The following is an 8080-nucleotide window of genomic DNA, read 5'->3' as shown; positions in this document are numbered from 1 at the left end:
ATCTGCAGTCCTTACTTTCGCCTCCTTGAAAATCATACCCATCCCCATCCTCAGAATCAAATTCATTGCAATTTGCTTGTTCAGAGGCATCATAACCTTCACAGAAATCATGTCATCATTGGCTGTACCATTCCACAATAACTATCCTCTCTACCACCAATTGCATTGGATACTCCACATTTCTTGAGTTTTGAACACTCTCTGTTGTGATTTCACCCCCAGGTCTCTACAACATCTTCGCCCAGGATTGAGAACGTTGGAGACGATTGGTCACCTCTCTTGGGGAATATTTTCTTTCCTTCAACCATCCAGTCATTCAACTTTTTTCTCATACTGGCTCATTTAGACAAATATGCAATGGTTGCACAGGGCTGGTTAGATCACTCCACTATGGTATTGTCTTGTAATCTAACTTCACCACAACATAATCAACAAGATATGGCCAGAACAACAGCCAGGTGAGAAGACTATTTTTTCTATATGTAATCCTCCTGGTCAGAACCTTCAAACTTTCATCAAAGATATTTTCAATCCACCTTCACCCATCCAGCATCATCCCTGTGGGGAACCAATCCTCTTGGGAATTGCTGTGTGGGGGAAGGCTTTTCTTTTGGATATTACCATTGGCTCAAGCTTTGTCCTGTCAGACATACACAAGAACAACTGTGAATCTATTCTGTCCATGGTGTCCATGGGTTTTTAATTTGGATCAGTTTTTTTTAGAAAGGGGATTATTGCAGCCAAGATATCTGTGGACCAGGTGGCCTCCTGGAGGAGGGGAGAAAGAGAGTCTGGAATTTCACATGGAATGTGATGCCAAGGAAGTTTCAAAGTGTTGGACTTAAAAGTGAGAAATGCATTACAAGGTGAACTGTAATCTCCTGGGAGTTATCTGAAACTGAACCATATGGAAGAAAAGTCAGCAGTTTGGATAAGGGAGGTGCTTATGTGTCTTCCCCTTTCAAGAATTCACAAGAACAGGGATTAACAGCTAATTACACCCTGGTCTGTGTGGGCTAGTGGATGAGGGTGAGCTAATGAACTGACGGACTTTATGTAACTTGGATTAGAGTGTTAGTGTGATGTGAAGGCCACACATGAAGAACCATCCATAAGCCACCTCTGCATGGGAGGAAAAGGACTCACCCATTCTTAGTGCTGGGAGGGAAAGGACTCACCCATTCTGAGTCCTGGAAGTCAACCACCATTAAAAGGAAACAAGACAAAGGGATTTTACTAAAACCAACAGAGCCAAGAATCCCAAAATCAGCTGCTCAACTATCAACGTCCCACTCTCTACTCATCACAAGCAACATAAAGAGACTGATCCTTAGACCTCTTTGATATTTGTAATGGAGAATCCTATTTGTAACAAACTGGGGACAGTTGCCTGGGGTTTTGATAAGGACCTTTGCCTGAAATGTCGATTTTCCTGCTCCTCGGATGCTCCCTGACCTGCTGCGCTTTTTCAGCATCACTCTAATCTAAAAATTGGAGTTTGGATAAATTCTATGATTCAATCAGATGGGTTTGTTTTAGGCTGAGCTTAACATCAGTGTCAGGGAGCGGTAACTAGAAAGAGTTTGGTTTTATTTTGATTTCAAATTATTCATTGGCTAAAATCAAAATCAGAACTTGCTCGTGAAAAAGGGTCACTGGACTTGAAACATTAATTCTGCTTTCTCTCCACAGGTGCTGCCAGACGGGGTGAGTTTTTCCATCAATTTCTGCTTTTCTTTCTGATTTCAAGTATCTGTAGCTCTTTAGTTTATTTTTCATTGGATAAAATGTTATTTTTCCTCTCTAGTTTATAGATTGTCCGGTTGGACCATCTGAAGAGCTAATCCCAGCATGAATTCAGCCTTCCTTAGGGAAGAATAGTTTGCCAACAACATAAGGATCATTTGTGAATTTAAAAAAAAAACAAAGAATAAAGTCTCCTTGATCTCTCACAGAGACACTGTGTTGAATTCTTTGCTGCTCTTAAAGTGCTTCCGGATAAATCTGTCGGACTATAACCTGCTGTTGTGTGATTTTTAACTTTGTACACCCCAGTCCAACACCAGCTCATCCACATCCTTAAACTCAATCATCATGTACCAAGAATAATTGGAACGTCTTATTTACGAAAAATACTACAGAACAAAACCTATCCTGGCTTCAAACTTCGGCAAATGATTCTTCCTGAAAGCATTTCTTTGTAATTGTTATCTAAGAATTATCCACAAGGTCTTTCTTTGAATCAGTTCTAATTTTTCTGTTGGCCTTGACTGATAAACTGGAATTCCAGACCTGGCAAGTTTATTCCTGATCAGTACTCATTCAGTAAAACGATAACAACACTGTTGCACTGAATCCAATTTCAGCTGAGTTGTTGAGATAAGCAAGTCGATTATTTGCTCCTGTACAATAAACTGATACAGACTTTCAGTTTAAATCATTAAGTGCCAAGATATCCAATGTTCTAATAATGAAGAAGAAACTGAACTTTACTAAACGTTTGAGAAAGTGTATTTGTGAAGAAAAACATTAGCAATTTTGGAGCATGTCTCACTTAGTGCATTATGCACTGATGGATTGTCGCCTAATTTATCTAAACTGGCTAATGTCTCTGTTCTAAACTAAATTTGGCATGTCATTCATATATTGTGGATACAGTCAGGATTAATTTCTGCTATTGAGTTTACTGAAGCTCAGAAGCTTACTGGTTAAACATGTGTGTAACAATTTGACATTCAGGGCTGTCAATATATTTTTCATCCACTGAATGTTATCCTTTACTTCCACCTTGATCTTCCATCTTTATTACTTTCTTTTTGATGGAAGGTGACTCACGGTAGGTGTACCTCATGAACAGGAGAAAGTGAGAACTGCAGATGCTGGAGATCAGAGCTTAAAAATGTGTTGCTGGAAAAGCGCAGCAGGTCAGGCAGCATCCAAGGAGCAGGAGAATCGACGTTTTGGGCATGAGCCCTTCTTCAGGAATGAGGAGGGTGTGCCAAGCAGGCTAAGATAAAAGGTAGGGAGGAGAGGGTTCTTAGGTGGAAGATGAGTCGCTTTTTCCTCCAGGCGTCGTGTTGCCATGGTCTGGCGATGGAGGAGGCCAAGGACCTGCATGTCCTTGGTGGAGTGGGAGGGGGAGTTGAAGTGTTGAGCCACGGGGTGGTTGGGTTGGCTGGTGCGGGTGTCCCAGAGGTATTCTCCGAAACGTTCCACAAGTAGGCGGCCTGTCTCCCCAATGTAGAGGAGATCACATCGGGTGCAGCGGATGCAGTAAATGATGTGTGTGGAGGTGCAGGTGAATTTGTGGCGGATAAGGAAGAATCCCTTGGGGCATTGGAGGGAAGTGAGGGGGAAGGTGTGGGCGCAAGTTTTGCATTTTTTGCGGTTGCAGGGGAGTGGAGGTTGGGTTGTTGGGGGGTGTGGATCTGACAAGGGAGTTGCGGAGGGAGTGGTCTTCCCGGAACGCTGATAGGGGTGGGGAGGGAAATATATCCTTGGTGGTGGGGTCCGTTTGGTGGGAGGTGGCAGAAATGACCAAGGATGATCCGATGTATCTGGAGGTTGGTGGGGTGGTAGGTGAGGACCAGTGGGGTTCTGTCCTGGTGGCGATTGGAGGGGCAGGGTTCAAGGGCGGAGGAGCAGGAAGTGGAGGAGATGTGGTGGAGGGCATAATCAATCACGTCTGAGGGGAAATTGCGGTCTTTGAAGAAGGAGGCCATCTGGGTTGTTTGGTATTGGAACTGGTCCTCCTGGGGGCAGATGCGGCGAAGGCGAAGGAATTGGGAATACGGGGTGGCATTTTTACAGGGGGCAGGGTGGGAAGAGGTGTAATCTAGGTAGCTGTGGGAGTCGGTCGGTTTATAGTATCTCACGAACAGCCTGTCAGCCCTTCCAGAAGCCTGTTAAGCCATTGTGGGAGGGTTATTTAGCTATCAGGAGCTTTACCTGATAGCTAAACACTCACAAAACACTCACTAAAACCCTTTCACCAACACTAGGAGCATATCACAGGCTGATCATGCTCTATTCTATGACTCAGATATGCTGAAATGAATTGATATTGACTGTCCACTCAGGACGTTCAGGGAGAAAGGGTGAGGAATGGACAGAGCAGGGTCAGGAATGGATGTTGCAGGTTCCAGGGTTTAGATCTTTCATTAAGATCAGGGAAGGCGGTAAAAGAAGGGGAGCTGTGGCTTTGTTAGTCAAGGACAGTATAACGGTGGCTGAAAGAACATTTGGCGAGGACTTGTCTACTGAGGTGGTATGGGCTGAGGTTAGAAACAGGAGGGGACAGGTCACACTGCCGGGAGGGGGTTATAGGCCTCCGCAGAGTTCCATGGAGGTGGAGGAGAGGATCAGCAAAACGATTCTGGGTAGGAGTGAAAGGAACAGGGTGGTCATTGTAGGAGACTTTAACTTCCCCAGCATTGACTAGAAATGTTACAACTTGAGTAAGTCAGATGGACCAGTTTTTGTCCAATGTGTACAGGAGGGTTTCCTGACACAGTGTGTCGAAGGGCCGACAAGAGGGGAGGCCACACTGGATCTGGTGCTCGGTAATGAACCAGGCCAGGTGTTTGACTTAGTGGTAGGTGAGCACTTCGGAGAGAGTGACCATAATTAGTTTGCGTTTAGTTTAGCGATGGAAAGGGATAGGTACATGCCACAGGGCAAGAGTTATTGATGAGGCAAGGGCAATTATAATGCGATTAGACAAGACTGAGGAGGCATAGAATGGGGCAGCAAAATGCAGGGGATGGGGACAATTGAAATGTGGAGCTGGTTTAAGAAACAAATATTGCATGTTCTTGACAGATATGTGCCTGTCAGGCAGGGAGGAAAGATAAGGTAAGGGAACCGTGGTTTACCAAAGAAATTGTGTCACTTGTTAACGGAAGAGGGAGGCTGATGTGATGTTGAGGCGAGATTGTTCATGTGAGGTGATGGAGAGTTTACAGAGTAGCTAGGAAGGATTTAAAGAGAGAGTTAAAAAGAGCAAGGAGAGAACACGAGCAGTCTTAATAGAATAAAGGAGAACCTTAAAACTTTCTATAGGTATGTGAGGAATAAAAGGATGACAAGGGTAGGAATAGGGCCAGTCAAAGACAGAAGTGGGAAGTTGTGTGTGGACCCTGTCGAGATCGGAGAGGTGCTAAACAAATATTTCTCATCTGTTTTCACTCAGGAAAAGGAGAATATTGTAGAGGAGAAGACTGAGATACGGGCTGTTAGACTTGAAAGGATTGAGGTTAGGAAGGAGGAGGTGTTATCAATTCTAGAAGGTGTGAAAGTAGACAAGTCCCCGGGGCAGATGGGATTTATCCGAGGATTCTCTGGGAAGCTAGGAGGAGATAGCGGAGCCTTTGGCCTTGATCTTGTGTACAGGTTTAGTACCAGAGGACTGGAGGATTGTAAATGTGGTTGTTCAAGAAGGGCAGTAGAGATGACCCAGGTAAGTATTCACCAGTGACCATTATATCTTTTGTAGGAAAGGTTTTGGAAAGAATTATAAGAGATAGGATTTATAATCATCTAGCAAGCAACAATTTGATTTCAGATAGTCAACATGATTTCATCAAGTGCAGGTCATGTCTCACAAATCTCATTGAATTTTTTGAGAAGATGACCAAGCATGTGGATGAGGGTAGGGCAGTTGACGTGGTATACATGGACTTCAGTAAAGCCTTTGATAAGGTTCCACATGATAGGCTGATGGAGAAAATGCAGAGGCATGGAATTGAGGGTGATTTAGCAGTTTGGATTAGAAACTGGCTTTCTGAAAGAAGGCAGCGAGTGGTGGTTGATGGAAAATATTCAGCCTGGAGTTCGGTTACTAGTGGTGTGCCACAAGGATCTGTTTTGGGACCACTGCTGTTTGTCATTTTTATAAATGACTTAGACGCAGGCATAGGTGGATGGGTTAGTAAATTTGCAGACGACACTAAAGTCAGTGGAGTACTGGACAGTGTGGAAGAATGTTACAGGTTACAGGGGGACTTGGATAAACTGCAGAATTGGGCTGACAGGTGGCAAATGGAGTTCAATGCAGATAAATGTGAGGTGGTTCACTTTGGTAAGAATAACAGGAAGGCAGATTACTGGGTCAATGGAAAGATTCTTGGTAGTGTGGATGTGCAGAGGGATCTTGGAGAACATGTACATATATCCCTGAAAGTTGCCACCCAGGTGGATTGTGTTATTATGAAGGCATACGGTGTGTTAGGTTTCATCGGTAGAAGGATTGAGTTCTGGAGCCCCAATATCATGCTGCAACTATACAAAACGCTGGTGCGGCCACACTTGGAATATTGTGTCCAGTTCTGGTCGCCCCATTACAGGAAGGATGTGGAAGCGTTGGAAAAGGTGCAGAGGAGATTTACCAGGATATTACCTGGTCTGGAGGGAAGGTCTTATGAGGAAAGGCTGAGAGACTTGGGTCTGTTCTCATTGGAAAGAAGAAGGCTAAGAGGGGATTTGATAGAGACCTACAAGATAATCAGGGGATTAGACAGGGTAGACAGTGAAAGTCTTTTTCCTAGGATGATGATGTCAGCTTGTATGAGGGGGCATAGCTACAAATTGAGGAGCGATAGATTTAAGACAGATGTCAGAGGCAGGTTCTTTACTCAGAGCGTGGAATGCCCTGCCTGCCAATGTAGTCAACTCAGCCACATTAGGGAGATTTCAACAGTCCTTGGATAAGCACATGGATGATGATGGGGTAATGTAGGGTGATGGGCTTAGATTAGTTCTCAGGTCAGCACAACATCGAGGGCCGAAGGGCCTGTTCTACGCTGTGTTGTTCTACGTTCTATGTTCTGTGTTCTATGAACTCTGGGCAGAGCTGGAGTTAGTGTAGATGGGAAGAAGAACAAAAATGCAGAACCCTCGAGGATTGTTCACTTTTCTGAGGCTAGTTGACCTGCTGTGTGCTCTCAGCAGAGAAGGGTCATGTTGCGGCTATACAGGACATTGGTTAGGCCACTGTTGGAATATTCTGTGCAATTCTGGTCTCCTTCCTATCAGAAAGATATTGGAAACTTGAAAGGGTTCAGAAAAGATTTATAAGGATGTTGCCATAGGGGGAGGCTGAACAGGCTGGGGCTGTTTTTCCTGGAGCGTCGGAGGCTGAGGGGTGACCTTATAGAGGGTTACAAAATTATGAGGGGCATGGATAAGATAAAAAGACAAGGTCTTTTCCCTGGGGTCAGGGAGTCCAGAACTAGAGGGCATAGGTTTAGGGTGAGAGGGGAAAGATATAAAAGAGACCTAAGGGGCAACTTTTTCACACAGAGGGTGGTACGTGTATGGAATGGGCTGCCAGAGGATGTGGTGGAGGCTGGTACAATTGCAAGGCATTTGGATGGATATATGAATAGGAAGGGTTTGGAGGGATATGGGCCGGGTGCTGGCATGTGGGACTAGATTGAGTTGGGATATCTGGTCGGCATGGGAACTTGACTGTCAGAAAAAGCTCCCAAGAAGCAGCTCCAAAGGAATTTTGAAGTCTGGCAGCACTGAGGGACTTGCATCTCAGCAAGTGCCTTCAGCTTTGAGCCAAGGGGGAAGTGGGTGGAAGTGTGGACAAGCCCCTGATCTCTCCTCGTGATGCTCTCTTGGGTGCAAAGCTCACCACCTCTTCTTGAAAGTGGTCCCTTTGAAGACAGGTGCAGGCAGCAGCCGCTTGAGTTCCTCCTCTTCACCCCCCCCTCCATTAGCCCTCCCCACCATCACCAACGACATCTGCCAACACGGATGAGGTTGGAGACGATGTGGTTTTGCCAAGAGGCTCCTTCACCTCATCCCAACAACAGTCTACTCACTCTCACTGGATGTCATTTCTCTGCTTTGCAGAGAAGATTTACCAGGATGTTGCCTGGAATGGAGCGGAAGTCGTACGAGGGTAGGTTGAGAGTTCTCGGCCTTTTCTCGTTGGAACGGCGAAGGATGAGGGGTGACTTGATAGAGCTTTATAAGATGATCAGAGGAATAGGTAGAGTAGACAGTCAGAAACTTTTTCCCCGGGTACAACAGAGTGTTACAAGGGGACATAAATTTAAGGTGAAGGGTGGAA

General features: G+C 45.1%; 1 long non-coding RNA gene across 1 annotated transcript; it reads left to right on the top strand.

Annotated features, from left to right (window-relative positions):
- The first annotated feature begins 235 nt into the window (after window positions 1-235).
- Window positions 236-1887, top strand: LOC122563399. Its single transcript, XR_006315576.1, has 3 exons — window positions 236-458; window positions 1693-1707; window positions 1808-1887. It is a non-coding gene; the product is annotated as an uncharacterized LOC122563399 (long non-coding RNA).
- Window positions 1888-8080: the final 6193 nt, after the last annotated feature.

Source organism: Chiloscyllium plagiosum, chromosome 27, assembly GCF_004010195.1.
Source record: "Chiloscyllium plagiosum isolate BGI_BamShark_2017 chromosome 27, ASM401019v2, whole genome shotgun sequence".
NCBI lineage: Eukaryota > Metazoa > Chordata > Chondrichthyes > Orectolobiformes > Hemiscylliidae > Chiloscyllium > Chiloscyllium plagiosum.
Note: the sequence above shows the minus strand (reverse complement) of the source record. Positions and strands in the feature narration are given on the sequence as shown.